Raw genomic sequence first — 20,361 nt, 5'->3', positions numbered from 1 at the left:
AATACCAATACAACTTTCTTTTAATGATTGTATCTCCACTTGCCAAATACTTACCATCCCCTGACCAGCATAAATGTCACCTTCTCTCTGGAGCCCCTTGCACTTCCCCAACCACCAGTGACAGCTCATTTTTGGCCTCTCCTCCTCTGTTTGGAACTTAGTTCTCTCTCTTTTTTTTGAGATGGAGTCTTTCACTCTGTTGCTTTGCCTAGGCTGGAGTGTAGTGGCGTGATTTCAGCTCACTACAACCTCTGCCTCCTGGGTTCAAGCAATTCTCATGCCTCAGCCTCCCAAGTAGCTGGGATTACAGGCACGCACCAGCACGCTCGGCTCATTTTTGTATTTTTAAAAGTAGAGACAGGGTTTCGCCATGTTGGCCAGGCTGCTCTTGAACTCCTGACCTCAAGTGATCTGCCTGCCTCGGCCTCCCGAAGTGCTGGGATTAGGCGTGAGCCACTGCACCTGGCTAGAGCTTAGCTCCCTAGTGTTGGTACTTGCAGCCTGCTTTTTTGGAGGAGGTCTTTTCTATAAACCCACTCTGGAAACAATGTCAAAGCAGGAAGTGAGAGATTGTGTTTGAGGTCCACAGTCCAGCTGGAAGAAGTGGTAGAGAGAGGACCTTAGATTGTCAGGCCATTGGGCCACAGAATCAGGGCCTGGATCTGGAACAGTCCTTGGTCTCCCCTGAGGTTCTAGGCTCCTGGTTCACCTGTTTGGAATCCTTGTCTCTTGGGTGGCAGGGAGTGAGCTATTTGTGTAAGACTAAGGCCTTAGAATATGTCCCAAGCTCTCTGGCATCAGGCATCCCACTCAGGGGCCAAACAGAAAGCTGTGAAGGGTAGTGAGAAAAGTCTCTTCTTACACCTCCTCTTTACCAACACTATTTAGTGTCTTGCTTTTTTAGCTTTCATGTTATATTATGACTGGTTTCCCATGTCATTAAATATTCTTCAGAAATTTAACTTTGATGATAACATATTATCCCCATTAACCGTAACTTTATCATCCTCCAACTGTTCAAAAGTTAGATTATTTCTAGCTTTTACTATTATAGTATATTTAATCTCACCTGGTAATTGATCTAAAAGGAATAATTAGGAATCAGTCCCCAAATTTTGAGATGGCAACCAAGAAGTCTTTTTCATTTTCTACAGCTTTCCCACATTTTTTTTTTTTTTTTTGAGACGGAGTCTCGCTCTGTCGCCCAGGCTGGAGTGCAGTGGCCAGATCTCAGCTCACTGCAAGCTCCGCCTCCCGGGTTCACGCCATTCTCCTGCCTCAGCCTCCCAAGTAGCTGGGACTACAGGCGCCCGCCACCTCGCCTGGCTAGTTTTTTGTACTTTTTAGTAGAGACGAGGTTTCACCGTATTAACCAGGATGGTCTCGATCTCCTGACCTCGTGATCCGCCCGTCTCGGCCTCCCAAAGTGCTGGGATTACAGGCTTGAGCCACCGCGCCCGGCCAACATTTTTGTTTTTTTTGAGAGACGCTCTGCCACCCAGGCTGCAGTGCAGTGGGATGATCATAGTTCACTGTAACCTCAAATTCCTGGGCTTAACCAATCTTCATGCCTCAGGCTCCCAAATAGCTAGGATTAATGGCGCATGCCACCATGCCAGGCTAATTTTCTTATTTTTGTAGAGACGGGAGTCTAGCTATGTTGCCCAGGCTGGTTTTGAACTCCTGGGCTCAAGCGATCCTCTCACCTCAACCTCCCTAAATGTTGGGATTATAGAGGTGAGCCACCATGCCTTCTTTTTTTTTTTTTTTTTTTTTTTACTTCTGTTTTGGAAAGGATATCCCTCTTGCCACCATCTGAATAATATATATCTTTACTATTATAATTTATGTCTGTAAATAGCTTTACAGTTCACAAAGCATTTTCTTATATAATGTCTCAGCTAATCAACACAGCAACACTATGAAATAAGCTATTATTTCCATTTTACATTTGGGGAAATTAAGGCCCAGAAAGGCTATGTGACATGTTCAAGGTAATACATTTAGTGTCAGAGCTGGGATGTGGACCCAGGTCTTGGGACTTCCAAAACCATATCCTTTACCGTGGGCAAAGTGCTATGCTGGGGTCTTGCCAGACACATAGATGGCACTGGAAGAAGGGCAGGTATGGAACAGCACCCCATGCATAGTGGGCGATGCCATTGGTAAGATACAGAGAAAGTGCTACAGACAGTGGCTTTGCAAGGACAGAGCGGTTCCTCCCACAGAGGGCATGCAGTAGGCTTTGGGAAGAAACGTGGCCAAGTCGGGTCTTCAAAGGTGAATAGGATCTAGATATTCAGAATAAGAGACAGGGCTTTGCACAGGCTCAGTGAATGGGAAAGGAAAGTGTGGCTGATTGGGGAAAGCGCCAGCACAGGGAGCAAGAGATGGGGCGTGGCTGGGGAGGAATGGAATTGTAATTCTAGCCTCACAGAGGCTAGAGCCAGCAGGGCCTTGGGATCATGTGGGGAGGAAACCAGAGATGTGTGGAACAATTTGCTGAAGGTGGAACCAGGCAGGGAGAAGGGCAGGGTCGGTTCGTACCCTTGCCTCTGGCCACCCGGGCCAATGCTCCTTCCCTGCAGTAAACCTGATTAATCTCAAACTCAGGTGCCGTTTCCTTGGAATAGTATTTACTACGGGACGCGGTGGCTCACGCCTGTAATCTCAGCGCTTTGGGAGGCTAAGGCAGGAGGATCCCTTGAGCCTAGGGGTTCGAGACCAGCCTGGGCAACATAGCGAGACCCTGTGGTTAAAAAATAATAACAATAAAATTAGCCGATAGTGGTGGCACGCGACCGTAGTATCAGCTTCTTGGGAAGCTGAGGCAGGAAGATCACCTGAGTCCAGAGAGGGCGAGGCTGCAGTGAGCCATCATCATGCCACTGTACTCCAGCCTGTGAGACCCTGTCTCAAAAAAAGAAAAAAAAAGTTGTTCAAGTTGTGTAGTGCTCGGGAGGAAAGAAGTATGACAATAACATAGAACAGCAGCCGGTTCTTTTTTTCCTCAGGATGTGGAGAGTGGGCGCCTTGGGAAGATGAAATTGAGTATGTGCGGGGGAGGGGTCATATGAAACAAGGTCGGGAGGGGGCGGGGAGAGCGGGGGCGCTAGAGGAGCTTGGGGCTCGCGCTGCGGGGGAGGAAGCGCCTTCCGCGGTCGCTGGGGGGAAGTGGTTAGGAGGAAGCAAGGGCAGTGGAGGGGACTGCTGGAGGGTCCCATCTGGGAAAGCAGGCACGGATGCGGGGACATTTCCTCCTGTCACCCTGGCAAAGAGCTCGCCGGGCTGGAGGGTCAGAGTTCTCAGATCCAAGTGGAGAAAACCGGGAACGGTTCCGGCTCTGGGGACTGACATTCATCGCGGCAGTTTCTGGTGGCAAAATAGAGGAAACAAAGGAATAATGAAATGAACTGAGCTGCCTTCATGCCCCGGATGAATGTTCAGCCATTAGAGAAGAGTGAATCCCAGCTGGGATTTGGGGTTCCACAGTGTACTAGAAAAGCAAGACAAAGAGAAGCGCCTACTAGAAGCTGCCATTTTGGAAAACAAAAGCAAACGTGTGTGTGTGTGTGTGTGTGATGTTACATGGACATGGGGAAATTACGGAAGTAAATACTAATGCTAGTGTAAATTGGGATGGTGGAAAATGAGGAAGAGGGCGGCGGGGGAATCCTTAGTACTTACGGAGAAAACGGAGCAAGTGCACAAGCACGCCAAACCACCCGGTGCCCGAGCCCGGCGCTCACGCGGCCAGGATGACGCCTGTGGGGTGCCCCAGGGGCCCTGCTCGCCGCGACGCTGCTCAGGGTCATTTACAGTCTCTCCGCTCTTTGTTAAATAAAGAGGGTGAGACAGGGACGGGCTGGAGTCGGCAGGGGTCTTGGAGGGCGGAGGGGACGGGTCGGGGCGCCCCTCGCTCCCGCCACGCTGCCGCCACCCCAGACAAACACAGCTGCGTCCCGCGGGAGCGCAGAGGCCCCTGCGCGCAGGACCTGGCTCTCCTGTCCTGTCTCCCCCTGACACCCACACACCCAAGCGGCAGCCCACTCCCCTTCTACCCTGCAGCCATTTGCTTCCCACCCCTTGATTTTCCTTTTTCTTTTCCCCTTCCCTCAGCATCCCCCCAACCTCCTCTGATACACTTTCTAATTGTCTAATGAATTTACCTATTATAGGCATTTTGTGTAAGTGGAATCATATAATACTCGTCCTTCTGTGTCAGTCTTATTTTGCTTAGCATAATGTTTTTTATTTATTATTATTATTTTTTCTTTTTTCTTTTTCTTTTTTTTTTTTTTTGAGACGGAGTCTTGCTCTGTCCCCCAGGCTGGAGTGCAGTGGCCGGATCTCAGCTCACTGCAAGCTCCTCCTCTCGGGTTCACGCCATTCTCCTGCCTCAGCCTCCCGAGTAGCTGGGACTACAGGCACCCGCCACTTCGCCCGGCTAGTTTTTTGTATTTTTTAGTAGAGACGGGGTTTCACCGTGTTAGCCAGGATGGTCTCGATCTCCTGACCTCATGATCCGCCCGTCTCGGCCTCCCAAAGTGCTGGGATTACAGGCTTGAGCCACCGCGCCCGGCCTATTATTTTTTCTTTAATTGAGACAGGGTCTCGCTCTGTCGCCCAGGCTGGAGCACAGTGGCGCTCGGCTCACTGCAACCTCCACCTCTGGGTTTCAAATGATCCTTCCACCTCAGCCTCCCGAATAGCTGGGACTACAGGCGCGCCGCCACCACTGCCTAGCTAATTTTTATACCTTTGGTAGAGATGAGGTTTCGCCATGTTGCCCACGCTGGTCTCCAGCTCCTGAACTCAAACGATCCTCCCGCCACAGCCTCCCAAAGTGCTGTAATTACAGGCGTGTGAGCCACAACGCCCGGCCGCTTAGCATAATCTTTTCAGGTATGAGAACTTCATTTATTTTATTGTATTTGTGGTAATATGTACACAACATAAAACTTATTTTAACCAATTGTTTAAGTGTACAGTTTAGTGGCACTAAATATAATCACATGGTTGTGCACTCACCACCATCATCCATCTCTAGAACTCTGCCATCATCCTAAATTGAAACTCTGTACCCATGAAACAACTCCTCCCTCATTCCCCTCTACCCAGCTCCTGGCAACCACCAGTCTACTTTCTGTCCCTGTGCACTTGGGAGCATCACCTTTCTGGGACATCTGCAATGGTTCTCTGGAGGATTGTGTCTCCCCTTTTTAAAAAATTTATTTTCTTTTCTTTCTTTTCCTTTTTTTTTTTTTTTTTTTTTTTTTTTTTTTTTTTTTTTTTTGGTAGAGAAGGGGTCTCACTTCATTGCCCAGGCTGATGTCCAACTTCTAGGGTCAAGCAATCTGCCTGCCTTGGCTTCCCAAAGTGTTGGGATTACAAGCGTGAGCCACTGTGCCCTGCCTGTGGTCTGATTTTGGAGGGCAAGAGGGATAGAGATAGCCATAACCTGGAGAATATTGAGATGTGGACAACAAGGGTGACAAAATTTGGTCCTATGAGAAATCATCTGTGAGGAAGAGTGGAAGGAACTGAGCATGTTCAAGGCAGTGAGGTCCTGGGATGATCTCAATTCACCTAAGAAAACAAAAACCAGGAAGCAAAGAGGTTTCAGTTAATCAACAGATTTGAAAGGAGCAAGCCTTCTGATATAACTGGAGAAGAGAAGACTCAGGCGATCACACAGACTGTCTTCACCCAAGTGAAGGATGATTATGTAGGAAAGTAGATAGAAGATGCTGTCAATAGAAATATAAAAGGAATTGGGGCCGGGCGCGGTGGCTCAAGCCTGTAATCCCAGCACTTTGGGAGGCCGAGGCGGGCAGATCACGAGGTCAGGAGATCGAGACCATCCTGGCTAACACGGTGAAACCCTGTCCTACTAAAAAATACAAAAAAAAAACTAGCCGGGCGAGGTGGCGGGTGCCTATAGTTCCAGCTACTCGGGAGGCTGAGGCAGGAGAATGGCGTGAACCCGGGAGGCGGAGCTTGCAGTGAGCTGAGATCCGGCCACTGCACTCCAGCCTGGGTGACAGAGCAAGACTCCATCTCAAAAAAAAAAAAAAAAAAGAAAAAGAAATATAAAAGGAATCATGTTAAAAAAAATTTCAGTAGCCACACTTTTTTTTTTTTTTTGAGACAGTCTTGCTTTGTTGCCCAGGCTGGCGTGCAGTGGTGTGATCTTGGCTCACTGCAACCTCCTAGGTTCAAGCGATTCTCCTGCCTTAGCCTTCCAGGTAGCTGGGATTACAGGCACACCACCATGCAGGACTAATTTTGTATTTTTAGTACAGACAGGGTTTCACCATGTTGGTCAGGATGGTCTCAAACTCCTGACCTCAGGTGATATGCCTGCCTCAGCCTCCCAAAGTGCTGGGATTACAGGCGTTAAGCCACCACACCTGGCCAATATTTATTTATTTATTTATTTATTTAGAGACGGAGTCTCGCTCTGTCTCCCAGGCTGGAGTACAGTGGCGTGATCTCAGCTCACTGCAAGCTCCGCCTCCCGGGTTCACGCCATTCTCCTGCCTCAGCCTCCTGAGTAGCTGGGACTACAGGCGCCTGCCACCATGCCCAGCTAATTTTCTTTTTTTTTGTACTTTTAGTAGAGACTGGGTTTCACCATGTTGGCCAGGATGGTCTCAATCTCCTGACCTCGTGATCTGCCTGCCTCGGCCTCCCAGAGTGCTGGGATTACAGGCGTGAGCCACCGCGCCCGGCCCCCAATTTTTAAATTAATAACGAGAGGCTGGGCATGGTGGCACACACCTGTGGTTCCAGCTACTCAGAAGGCTGAGGCGGGAGGATCGTTTGAACCCAGGAAGTTGAGGCTGCAGTGAGCTGTGTTCACACTACTGCACTCCAGCCCAGGCGACAAAGCAAGACCCTGTTGAAAAAAAAAAGTTTAATAATGAAATATCTCGGCCGGGCGCGGTGGCTCACGCCTGTAATCCCAGCACTTTGGGAGGCCGAGACGGGCGGATCATGAGGTCAGGAGATCGAGACCATCCTGGCTAACACGGTGAAACCCCGTCTCTACTAAAAACTACAAAAAACTAGCCGGGCGAGGTGGCGGGCGCCTATAGTCCCAGCTACTCGGGAGGCTGAGGCAGGAGAATGGCCTAAACCCGGGAGGCGGAGCTTGCAGTGAGCTGAGATCCGGCCACCGCACTCCAGCCTGGGTGACAGAGCGAGACTCCGTCTCAAAAAAAAAAAAAAAAAAAAAAAAAGAAATATCTCACATTCTTATTTTTACATTTGGTCTCTGAAATCAGGCTGGCTACATTTCAAGTGCTCTATAGCTACCTGTGGCCACTGTATTGGACAGTGCAGGGTTAGAAACTGGACTTAAGGGTCAGGGCTGGGTTCGAGCCCCACATTCCATCCCTTACTAGGCTGTGTGACTAGACACATTACTTAGCCTCTCCTATTTCTGTTTCTTCATCTGTAAAATGAAACTAAAAATAGTACCTACTTTATAGGGTAATTTTGTGAATTAATGGCACATGAAGCATATGGTGCATGTTCAGTAAATGTTGGCGATTATTAGCAGTAAATTTGGTGGTTATTGAATTAGTGATATTGCAGTATCACTGTTAGGGTGACCTCCATTCTCATCAGATGATGTGGCTTGGGAGTATTCCAAAGGGGCAAGACTAAAAAACAATAGGCAAACCGGGAAAACCTATTTGCAACACATATGAAAACAAAATGTTGTTATTCTTGCTATGTAGGAAGTGCTTGCAAATAAATAAGAAAATGAATACCAATGGAAAATTCAAAAGAAACAAACATCTGAAGTGATTTTTTTTTAAAGCAAGACCCACTTTAAATAGGTTCAACTCTCCTTGGAATCAGACATAAAAATAAACAAAAGACATTTTTTGTTGTTGTTGAGTTAACAGATCAACAGCCAGAATTTGGTGACACCTAATATTGAAGAAGGTGTGGGGAGATCCCTTCTCTTTTTAAATCAAGATTTCCTGAAGTTTCCATTGTTAGATCTGACCACAGACTATCTGGAGAAAAGAGCTGAGTTCTTGGTTCAAGGAGGAACTAGCCAGAGCCTTTTCTACCCATTTTTTCCCTTGTCCAGATAAAGCTCAACAGCCAACACACCTCTCCTAGCAAGTTGACTTTTTCCTTGTCCTGTGTGCAGACTCTGCACATTAGCTTTGCTAATAGTCCTTTACCACAGGTGTTGACATTTCACGTAGCTTGAAATAGCCCCCAGCATTGTTCTACATTTGGACAGGGCTGACATACTTAAGCCACAATACCCCAGAATATTCTTAGACGTCTAGCTACCTCCTTCAGGAATGTTTTATCTGCCAGCAGGATTGGCTACATAATTTTCGGGACCCAGGGGAAAATGAAAATATGGGCCCCTTTCTCATAAAAGGAGGAAAAAAGCTCTTTAATTTTTTTTCTGCAGTCTATCTCTCTTTTTTTTTTTTTTTTTTTTTTTTTTTTTTTTGAGACGGAGTCTTGCTCTGTCACCCAGGCTGGAGTGCAGTGGCCGGATCTCAGCTCACTGCAAGCTCCTCCTCTCGGGTTCACGCCATTCTCCTGCCTCAGCCTCCCGAGTAGCTGGGACTACAGGCACCCGCCACTTCGCCCGGCTAGTTTTTTGTATTTTTTAGTAGAGACGGGGTTTCACCGTGTTAGCCAGGATGGTCTCGATCTCCTGACCTCATGATCCGCCCGTCTCGGCCTCCCAAAGTGCTGGGATTACAGGCTTGAGCCACCGTGCCCGGCCTCTGCAGTCTATCTCTCAACCTGTCATGATGTTTTTATTTGCTATTTATTGTTGCACGCTCTCGGACATAGAGATACTTCAGAGGTCAGTGCAGGCCCTCACAGATGCCCAGGACTCTGCCGCAAGGCAGCATGCATTTTCCAGTCAGCGAAAACTTTCTTTTTTTTTTGAGACAGAGTCTGGCACTGTTGCCCAGGCTGGAGTGCAGTGCCACAATCTCGGCTCACTGCAAGCTCCGTGTCCCGGGTTCATGCCATTCTCCTACCTCAGCCTCCCGAGTAGCTGGGACTACAGGTGCCCACCACCACGCCTGGCTAATTTTTTTGTATTTTTTAGTACGACAGGGTTTCACCGTGTTAGCCAGGATGGTCTCGATCTCCTGACCTCGTGATCCGCCTGCCTCGGCCTCCCAAAGTGCTGGGATTACAGGCGTGAGCCACCGTGCCCGGCCCTATTTTAACCAATTGTTTAAGTGTACAGTTTAGTGGCACTAAATATAGTCACATGGTTGTGCACTCACCACCATCATCCATCTCTAGAACTCTGCCATCATCCTAAGCTGAAAGTCTGTACCCATGAAACAACTCCTCCCTCATTCCCCTCTACCCAGCTCCTGGCAACCACCAGTCTACTTTCTGTCCCTGTGCACTTGGGAGCATCACCTTTCTGGGACATCTGCAATGGTTCTCTGGAGGATTGTGTCTCCCCTTTTTTTAAAATTTATTTTCAGGCTGGGCGCGGTGGCTCATGCCTGTAATCCCAGCACTTTGGGAGGCTGAGGCGGGCGGATCACGAGGTCAGGAGATCGAGACCATCGTGGTCAACATGGTGAAACCCCGTCTCTACTAAAAATACAAAAAATTAGCCAGGCATGGTGGCGGGCACCTGTAGTCCCAGCTACTCCGGAGGCTGAGGCAGGAGAATGGCGTGAACCCGGGAGGCGGAGCTTGCAGTGAGTGGAGATCGCACCACTGCACTCCAGCCTGAGTGAAAGAGCAAGACTCCTTCTCAAGGAAAAAAAAAAAAAATATATATATATATAGATAGATATAGATATAGATATATATGTATTTTCCTTTTCTTTCTTTTTCTTTCTTTCTTTTTTTTCTTTTCTTTTTTTCTTTTTTTGGTAGAGAAGGGGTCTCACTTCATTGCCCAGGCTGATGTCCAACTTCTAGGCTCAAGCGATCTGCCTGCCTTGGCTTCCCAAAGTGTTGGGATTACAAGCATGAGCCACTGTGCCCTGCCTGTGGTCTCATTTTGGAGGGCAAGAGGGATAGAGATAGCCATAACCTGGAGAATATTGAGATGTGGACAACAAGGATGACAAAATTTGGTCCTATGAGAAATCATCTGTGAGGAAGAGTGGAGGGAACTGAGCATGTTCAAGGCAGTGAGGTCTTGGGATGATCTCAATTCAGGAGGTTTCACTTTATTAACAGATTTGAAAGGAGCAAGCAGGCTAGGTGTGGTGGCTCACACCTGTAATTCCAGTACTTTGGGAGGCTGAGGCGGGCAGATCACAGGGTCAAGAGATTGAGACCATCCTGGCCAACATGGTGAAACCCTGTCTACCAAAAATACAAAAATTAGCTGGGTGTGGTGGTGCATGCCTGTAGTACCAGCTACTCAGGAGATTGAGGCAGGAGAATTGCTTGAACCTGGGAGGCGGAGGATGCAGTGAGCCGAGATTGCGCCACTGCACTCCAGCCTGGCGACAGAGTGAGACCCGTCTGAAAAAAAGTATAAAATAAAAAATAAAAGGCGTAGGCCAGGCACAGTGGCTCACACCTGTAATCCCAGCACTTTAGGAGGCCGAGGTGGGCAGATCACAAGGTCAGGAGATGGAGACCATCCTGGAGAGCATGGTGAAACCCCATCTGTACTGAAAATACAAAAAAATTAACCAGGCGTGGTGGCGGGTGCCTGTAGTCCCAGCTTCTAGGGAGGCTGAGGCAGGAGAATGGCGTTAACCCGGGAGGCGGAGCTTGCAGTGAGCCGAGATTGTGCCACTGCACTCCAGCGTGGGCAACAGTGCCAGACTCCGTTTCAAAAAAATAAATAAATAAACAAACAAACAAATAAATAAATAATTTTTAAAAAGGCACAAGCAGTGTGACATAACTGGAGAGGAGAAAACTCAGGTGATCACAGAGACTGTCTTCACCCAAGTGAAGGATGATTATGCAGGAAAGTGGATAGAAGATGCTGTCAATAGAAATATAAAGTGAATCATGTTAACAATTTTTCAGGAGCCACATTTTTTTTTTTTTTTTGAGACGGAGTCTTGCTCTGTTGTCCAGGCTGGAGTGCAGTGGCATGATCGCGGCTCACTGCAACCTCCACCTCCTGGCAAAACGCCCTCTCTACTAAAAATACAAAAATTAGCCAGGTGTAGTGTTGCACACCTGTAATCCCAGCTAGTCGAGAGGCTGAGGCAGGAGAATCACTTGAACCCAGAAGGCAGAGGTTGCAGTGAGCCGAGATTGCATCACTGCACTCCAGCCTGGGTGACAGAGCAAGACTGTCTCAAAAAACAATCAAACACATTTTTTTGGGGGGCAGGGTCTTGCTCTTTCACCCAGGCTGGAGTGCAGTAGTGTTCTGAAGAGATCCTCCTGCCTCAGCCTCCTAAGTAGCTGGGATTATAGGTATGTGCCACCATGCCTGGCTGGTTTTTTTATTTTTACTTTTGAAGAGGTAGGGTCTTGTTCTGTTGCTCAGTCTGGTCTTGAATTCCTGTCTCAAGCAGTCCTTCTTGAGACCTTGGCCTCCCAAAGCATGGGGATTACAGGCATGAGCCAGGGCTCCTGATCAGTATTCTCTTTTTCAAGAATAAATTTGAATATGCTTCATTGTAAGGTATATTGTTTTCACTGAGCACCTAGGATTTCTCAAGTTCTTTGTATATGAGTCTTTCACAGCAATGTTAAGGGACAGGTGAAATAAACATAAAATAATTCCTGGCCAGGCGTGGTGGCTCATGCCTGTAATCCCAACACTTTGAGGGGCCAGGGGGGTGGATCGCCTGAGGTCAGCAGTTCCAGACCAGCCTAACCAACATGACAAAACCCCGTTTCTACTAAAAATACAAAATTAGCCAGGCATGGTGGCACATGCCTGTACTCCCAACTACTCGGGAGGCTGAGGCTGGAGAATCGCTTGAACCCAGGAGGCAGTGAGCTGAGATCGCGCTATTGCACTCCAGCCTGGGCAACAAGAGCAAAACTCTGTCTCAAACAAACAAAAAATTCCTCTTTACAGAGGGGGCAATTAAGACCCATTGTCGGCCGGGCGCGGTGGCTCAAGCCTGTAATCCCAGCACTTTGGGAGGCCGAGACGGGCGGATCACGAGGCCAGGAGATCGAGACCATCCTGGCTAACACGGTGAAACCCCGTCTCTACTAAAAAATACAAAAAACTAGCCGGGTGAGGTGGCGGGCGCCTGTAGTCCCAGCTACTCGGGAGGCTGAGGCAGGAGAATGGCGTAAACCCGGGAGGCGGAGCTTGCAGTGAGCTGAGATCCGGCCACTGCACTCCTGCCTGGGTGACAGAGCGAGACCCCGTCTCAAAAAAAAAAAAAAAAAAAAAAAGACCCATTGTCAATCATCTAGTAGGCGTCGGGACTGGGGTTTGAAAGCGCATGTCTCTAAAGTCCATGCTTTTATTTGTAATGCCAAAAGACTGGAAACACCTAAACACCCCTCGATGGGAACCAGTTAAATTACAGTACGTCCATACAATGTAATACTCTGCAGCCACAAAGATAGATAAAAATGAGGATATTGTCATATACCAATAAGGAAATGACACCAAGATAGAGTGTTAAAGTGGGGGAAAAACCCAACAAACGTGTAGAACGTGTACAGACTGGCACCATTTATGTTAAAATGGAGTAAGGAAGGGTATAGATTTGTTTTAGCTTGTATGTGCAGAAAAACAATGTTAGAAGGATAAATAAAAACCTTATAACAGGGTTATCTATTTAGGGTAGGGGAACTGGGCATTTGGGGGACAGGGACAGGAGACATGTACATCTTTTCACTTTTTTTTAAAGTTTTGAACCATATAAACTACCTGTTCAAAAAAGCAAATGCATATAAACATTTTTAAAGCAACGTGACATTAAACAAAGCTGCTGTCCCTTCCTTCCACTGTACCATGTGCCTTAGACATCTTTGGAGGGCAGTCTGTCCCCTTTTCCAACGAGTTGCACAGGGCAGCAGGCCTCAGGACACCCTGGCAGCTCTAAGGATGGCTTCAGCACAGACTGCGGAAGGGAGCCCTGCCAGCAGGCAGCGCCAGGCCAAGTGTACCCTCTTTCCTTATCCCTGACTTAGAGAAACAAAACCAAGACGCAAATCCACTCGTCGGCATTTCTGAATCCAGTTGTTAACCAATCCTCTTCCTGCCCTTTACTCTCCTTTTCTTCCTTTTTCCAGAAAATCCTGGAAAGCTCTGCAGCTACTTTGCAAAGTGCTTTACTAGCTCTGGCTGCCTCGTTGTTTTCCTTCTCTCTCATTTGGCCTGTGTCATCCTCTCAGGCAAGTACTGCAGTCAGACTTCCTGCCAGCTTGCCTGCTGGGTTCATCTGTCTTAAAACAAAAACAAAAACAAAAAACAAACAAACAAAAAAACCCTGTCTTTTCATAGAACTACAAACCTCAAATTTGAAGTTATTTTGTCGGAGCCTCCACCCAGAGCAGAAGATCCCAGTTGTAAAATTTAGCAGAGTAAACCTATTTGGTTTTAAAGCCCAATTCTGTGGTTTCACTTTGTCCATCCAATCAACTTGGAGTGACAGCTCTCATAAAATATTTGCTGTTGTGAAGAATCCCACGGGGCAGGTCTATTTGTGTGTGGAGTCTAGTGGTGCAGTGAGCACCAGTAAATTTCCATTCAGTAATTCAGGGACTTGTTAATCAACACCCAATATGTATCCATCACTGTCTGAGGCCCTGTGCTCCGGACAGAAACAAACACCGAGACTCAGCCTCTGCCCTTAAATCTCTAACAGCTGTGTTAGGATACCTTCAGGTCATCAAGCCGGGTCATTAGTGCCTGGCCTAATTGGTTTTGTTTTTAAAAAGCCATTTTCAAGGTATCAATTATATCACTGTGTTGTGGACATTTTCATGGTGTTATGGGTTGGAAATATGATTTATGGGAATGGGTTTTTTTCTTTTTTAAGGTTTTGGGGAAATAGCTTTTATACTGCAAAGATAATGGCCAAAGTTCAAACTCTAGGTAATGTAATTCATATAAGATTAATTAGCCTTTCAGGGTATTAATTTTGTCATAACAGTGTCATAGCTTTCAGCTTTCATTAGCTAAAATTCCTTGGCTAATGTGCAGGAAATTTGAGATGTCTGCCAGGTGTGTTCAGTGAAAGATTTTGCTCAAATCAAATGTGAGTCTAAAAGCAAGTCATTTGGAGAGACACTGAGCTTGGCAGAGATTCAGGTGTCTAGAACCATACCATATACTCCCCAGAGAATGCTGGGCCAGAACATGTCTTCCCTTGAGCGTTGTTCAATTCACTAGGCACACGGAGCAGAAAACTCCGTGGAGGCAGCATGCTCACTCCCCATTACACACGCACAGCGTTACCAAGAACCATACCTCGACATTCATTCCTTGCTGGCTTATTCTCAAAGGAAAACCCCAACCAGAAGATAATGAACACCACAGACTGTTGGAAGCAGCAAGAAGCTACTGCACGTTTGTGGCTCCCACACATCCACCCAAAACACACCAGCAGGAAGAAAGAGCAATATATTATTCAGGTTTCCTGTCAGGACATCCTGGCTTGAAACACAGGTCTGCCACTTAAAAATGTAAGATAACCCACAGATGGGAAACTGCTACATTTTGTCCTTGGGAATCTCAGAAAACTGTCAGCTTATAAAATAGAGCTCTGGCCGGGCGCGGTGGCTCAAGCCTGCAATCCCAGCACTTTGGGAGGCCGAGGCGGGCGGATCACGAGGTCAGGAGATCGAGATCATCCTGGCTAAAACGGTGAAACCCCGTCTCTACTAAAAATACAAAAAGAAATTAGCTTGGCCGGGCGCAGTGGCTCAAGCCTGTAATCCCAGCACTTTGGGAGGCCGAGACGGGCGGATCATGAGGTCAGGAGATCGAGACCATGTTGGCTAACACGGTGAAACCCTGTCTCTACTAAAAAATACAAAAAAACTAGCCGGGTGAGGTGGCGGGCGCCTGTAGTCCCAGCTACTCAGGAGGCTGAGGCAGGAGAATGGCGTGAACCCGGGAGGCGGAGCTTGCAGTGAGCTGAGATCCGGCCACAGCACTCCAGCCTGGGTGACAGAGCGAGACTCCGTCTCAAAAAAAATAAATAAATAAATAAAATAAAATAAAATAAAATAAAATAGAGCCCAAAAGCAAGTAGAAAATCACCCATTCCCATTAATGATGGGGAGTTTTTCTTCCAGGCAGAGAATCGCAGGAACATGGGGGCATGAACTGACTCAAGGAATCTGGGCTGGGGAAGGCCCCGGGCAGTTTCTGGGCAGACTGGGTCTTGTCTCAGACCAACAACCTTGGTCCAAATTTGTCATAAGGACGTGACAAACTCAGTGTACAACCATTACCACATAAATAGTAGGCCCTATTTTGTTGGTGACTGAAGATTGCCTTTAAACGCCTCACCATCCGCTACTGAACAGTGTAAGGTGTAAGCAGATCAGTTCAGCAGAACAGTATAAGGCTATACTTTGAACAGTAGTTGTCTCCTTGCGGAAACCCTACAATGAAGGGGAATCCATTAAAAAGAGGGTATAGGCTAGATCTCTGTTCTCCAGGCTTGTCATGGCAAGCTCAGGATTAGACAGACCACCCATCCATTCATTAATGCATTTATTCACTCATTCAATAAACATCTATAGAGCACTTTTTTTTTTAGAGTCTCTCAGTCGCCCAGGCTAGAATGCAGTAGCGCGATCTTGGCTCACTGCAACTTCCATCTCTTGGGTTAAAGCAATTCATCTGCCTCAGCCTCCTGAGCAGCTGGGACTACAGGCATAAGCCACCACGCCTGGCTAATTTTTAAAATATTTTTAGTAGACATGGGGTTTTACCATGTTGGTCAGCCTGGTCTCGAACTCCTGACGTCAAATGATCTGCCCACTTCACCTCCCAAAGTGCTGGGATTACAGAAATGAGCCACCACATCCGGCCTTTTAATTTTTAATTAAAAAAACCTATTAGAAGCATTCAGAATGTCACAATATCAACAAAACAGCTGCAACTTTTTTTTTGTTTTGCGATTACAGAGTGGTATTCAGTTAACAGAACAATTACTTTGTATAAGCTGCATCAGAGACAACTGAAGATGAAAAAACTACCATCCCCATATATAACTAATTTGTGCTGTGCACCAACAAGAACCTGCTTTAAATTTCCATGCCAATTTACAACCCCCATACCGTACCAGGCAAGGTTAGTGGCTACTGAAAATACCACCAGGACAGGGCTATCTAAAGATGCATTTGGTAGTATGTTAACTATACAAAAAAAGACACTGCACAGTTTAAAAACAAATCTTACACAGCCTTACATTTCAATTTTTTTCTTTAAAAGGAGTGAGTTGTGTACAGGGGGGTTAAATGCTTTATAGACAAGAAAAGAAAACTGCGCTAGAACCAACTTATTCATCATGATCATCTTCTTCATCTTCCTCCTCTTCATCCTCTTCATCTTCCTCATCTTCCTTTTCTTGCTTTTTTCGGCCTTGACAACTCCCTTTTTTGCTGTATCAGGCTTTCCTTCAGCTCGATATGCAGCAATTTCCTTTTCATATTTTTCCTTCAGCTTCGCAGCCTTCTTGTCATAAGGCTGCTTGTCATCTGCAGCAGTGTTATTCCACATGTCTCCCAGTGTCTTCGCAACATCACCAATGGACAGGCCAGGATGTTCTCCTTTGATTTTTGGGCCATACTCAGAGCAGAACAGGAAGAGGCCAAAGGAGGCCCCTTGGGCACATTGGGATCTTTGAACTTCTTTTTTGTCTACCCTTTGGGAGCGATACAGGTTTTCATTTCTCTTTCATAATGGGCCTTGTTCGCCTTTGCGGTATCTTCGAATTTTCCTTTCTCTTTAGCAGACATGGTCTTCCACCTCTCTGAGCGCTTCTTAGAAAACTCTGAGAAGCTGGCCGGGCGCGGTGGCTCAAGCCTGTAATCCCAGCACTTTGGGAGGCTGAGACGGGCGGATCACGAGGTCAGGAGATCGAGACCATCCTGGCTAACACGGTGAAACCCCGTCTCTACTAAAAAATACAAAAAACTGCCGGGCGCGGTGGCTCACGCCTGTAATCCCAGCACTTTGGGAGGCCGAGGCGGGCGGATCACAAGGTAAGGAGATCGAGACCACGGTGAAACCCCGTCTCTACTAAAAATACAAAAAATTAGCCGGGCGCGGTTGTGGGCGCCTGTAGTCCCAGCTACTCGGGAGGCTGAGGCAGGAGAATGGCGTGAACCCGGGAGGCGGAGCTTGCAGTGAGCCGAGATCGCGCCACTGCACTCCAGCCTGGGCGACAGAGTGAGACTCCGTCTCAAAAAAAAAAAAAAAAAATACAAAAAACTAGCCGGGCGAGGTGGCGGGCGCCTGTAGTCCCAGCCACTCGGGAGGCTGAGGCAGGAGAATGGCGTAAACCCGGGAGGCGGAGCTTGCAGTGAGCTGAGATCGCGCCACTGCACTCCAGCCTGGGTGACAGAGCCAGACTCCATCTCAAAAAAAAAAAAAAAAGAAAAAAAGAAAACTCTGAGAAGCTGACTGAAGCATCTGGGTGCTGCTTCTTATGCTCCTCCCAACAAGTTTGCACAAAAAATGCATATGATGACATTTTGCCTCTCGGCTTCTTAGGATCTCTTTGCCCACGTTTAGTTATTTCTCCTCAGTGAGGTACAGAGTCGCCCAGTGCCCGTCCGGTTCTCACTTGCCCCAGCGCTGTCTCTATGGAGCTCAATGTACTGCAATGGCTGTTAGAGCCTATTTTTTTTTTTTTTTTTTGAGACAAGGTCTTGCTCTGTCACTGGAGGCTGGAGTGCAGTGGTGCAATCACGGCTCACTGCAGTCTCAACCTCCTGGGCTCAAGCAATCCTCCCTCCTCAGCCTCCCAAGTAACTGGTACTACTGGCGTGTGCCACCATGCCCAACTAAGTTTTGTATGTTTTGTAGAGACAGGGACTTATGTTACTCAGGCTAGTCTCAAACTCCTAGGCTCAACCAATCCTCCAGCTTTAGCCTTCCAAAGTGCTGGAATAACAGGTACTGTTATTCCAAGTAACTGGTACTACTGGTGTGCGCCACCATGCCCAGCTAATTTTTGTATTTTTCTGTAGAGACAGGGTCTTACTATGTTACCCAGGCTATTCTCGAACTCCTAGGCTCAACCAGTCCTCCAGCTTTGGCCTTCCAAAGTGTTGGAATAACAGGGGTGAGCCACCGCACCCGGCCAGTGCAAATTCTTGGGAGCCTGCTGTCTCTCTTAGGTAGGTTACAATGGATACTATCTGTTAACACTAGTATTCCTACTGTCCCGTATTTGATCTTTACTCCTCAACCGCAAACTTTTATTTCCTTCTGCTATTCTAGCCCATGATTCTCATAAACCATCAAAATGTCTTCAGAATGCCAAATTTTTGTGTGTCCCAATTTCATCTCTGGCATAAACTTTATAGCTCTGAAACTCTTGGTTCAAAAAATAGTGCCGTGGAGACCCAGGTGGTCAGCCTGAGACCTCAACTTGTAGTCCCTCCAGACTCATACCTGTATCTGTGAACAGGGAATCTCCTGAGGAAACACACGTGGTCTCCACAGATTCCACAGCCACACCATCTCATGACCTGGCTTCCTCCCCTCCCCCCGCCCAGCCTCCACCCGCTGGGCAGGAAAAGGAGCCGAGAAAAGTGAGTCTTCAGCTCCTTCCTCTTCTGTACTTACATCTATCACATCTCACCACGTCAACACTGTTATTTTCTTAGAACTATATAGTGTTTATATTTGGGGTTTAGGATAAAATCCATTTTGCTCTATCATTGCAACTGGCTTTTCTGGCTTTCAGAGAAAATACCTCCTTTGGAGATCTTGGCTTATTTTTCCCCAGGGAGTGAGTCATATTCACAAACACGCTTTATCTTCTGGGACACAACCTGGTCAGCTAGCTACCCCAACTCACAGAAAATGATCACAAAGATTTTGTGTCCCTTTTACCTTTTTTTTTTTTTTTTTTTTGAGACGGAGTTTCCTCTTGTTGCCCAGGCTGGAGTGCAATGGCACAATCTCAGGTCACCACAACCTCCACCTCCCGGGTTCAAACAATTCTCTTGCCTCAGCCTACTGAGTAGCTGGGATTACAGGCACCTGCCACCATGCCTGGCTAAGTTTTGTATTTTTAGTAGAGACGGGGTTTCACCATGTTGGCCAGGCTGGTCTCGAACTCCTGACCTAAGGTGATCCCCCTGCCTCAGCCTCCCAAAGCGCTGGAATTACAGGCGTGAGCCATCACACCCGGCCCCCTTTTACCTTTATATCACTCACTTCCACAAAATTTATTTAAAATTCAGAGGAAAACCTCTGTACTTCCTCCTGCCTCCTACCCCTTGTTTTAACTTTTTCTTTTTTTTTTTTTTTTTTTGAGACAGACTCTTGCTCTGTCACCAGGCTGGAGTGCAGTGGCACGATCTCAACTCACTACAACCTCCGCTGCCCGGGTTCATGCGATTCCCCTGCCTCAGCCTCCCAAGTCACTGGGATTACAGGAACGCATCACTACCCCCAGCTAATTTTTTGTATTTTAGTAGAGACGGGGTTTCACCATGTTGGCCAAGATGGTCTCGATCTCCTGACCTCGTGATCCACCCGCCTTGGCTTCCCAAAGTGCTGGGATTACAGGTGTGAGCCACCACGCCCGGTCCCCTTGTTTTAATTTTCTCCATAGCACTTGTCACTATCAACATACTAGATAGCTTATTCATTTGTTCATCATTCATTCATTATTTGTCTCTCTCTCTTTCCTCATGGGAATGTAAACTTCTGGCCAGACATGGTGGCTAACATCTGTAATCCCAGCACTTTTGGAGGCTGAGGCTGGCAGATCACTCAAGGTCAGGAGTTCAAGAACAGCCTCTGGCCAACATGGTGAAACCCCATCTCTACTAAAAATACAAAAAAAATTAGCCAGGCGTGGTGGTGCATGCCTGAAGGTTGCAGTGAGCTGAGATTGCGCCACTACTCTCCGGCCTAGGTGACAGCGCCAGACTCTGTCTCAAAAAAAAAAAAAAAAAAAAGGTAAACTTTTTGAGGGCAGGGCTTTTGTTTGTTTTGTATATTGCTGTATTCCCAGGCCCAGCTCAGTGCCTGGCACATAGAAGATACTCAATAAAGGTTGAACAAATAAACTGGTGAATAAATAGTTGATTTTTCCTTCCTTGTCTCTGAGGCCTACCACTTCCCTCTCCTGCCACAACGTCTTTCCATTGTCTCAATTCCTAAGAGATCAGATGACTGTATGTTCTGTGTAGGCTCCAGAGGCGAACCACCGAAACAGTGGGTAGTTCCTCTCCACC

The 20,361-nt window shown here is 47.2% G+C and overlaps 1 long non-coding RNA gene and 1 pseudogene across 1 annotated transcript in view; both read right to left on the bottom strand.

The window, feature by feature from the left end:
- Positions 1 to 20,361, bottom strand: part of LOC126934114 (uncharacterized) — a 239,224-nt gene that overhangs the window by 169,550 nt on the left and 49,313 nt on the right. The gene's annotated exons all lie outside the window — the stretch shown is intronic.
- LOC126934087 (high mobility group protein B1-like) lies at positions 15,961 to 17,348 on the bottom strand (annotated as a pseudogene).

Source organism: Macaca thibetana, chromosome 13, assembly GCF_024542745.1.
Source record: "Macaca thibetana thibetana isolate TM-01 chromosome 13, ASM2454274v1, whole genome shotgun sequence".
NCBI lineage: Eukaryota > Metazoa > Chordata > Mammalia > Primates > Cercopithecidae > Macaca > Macaca thibetana.
The sequence above is the reverse complement of the archived record's forward strand: the minus strand, read 5'-3'. Positions and strand labels throughout refer to the sequence as shown.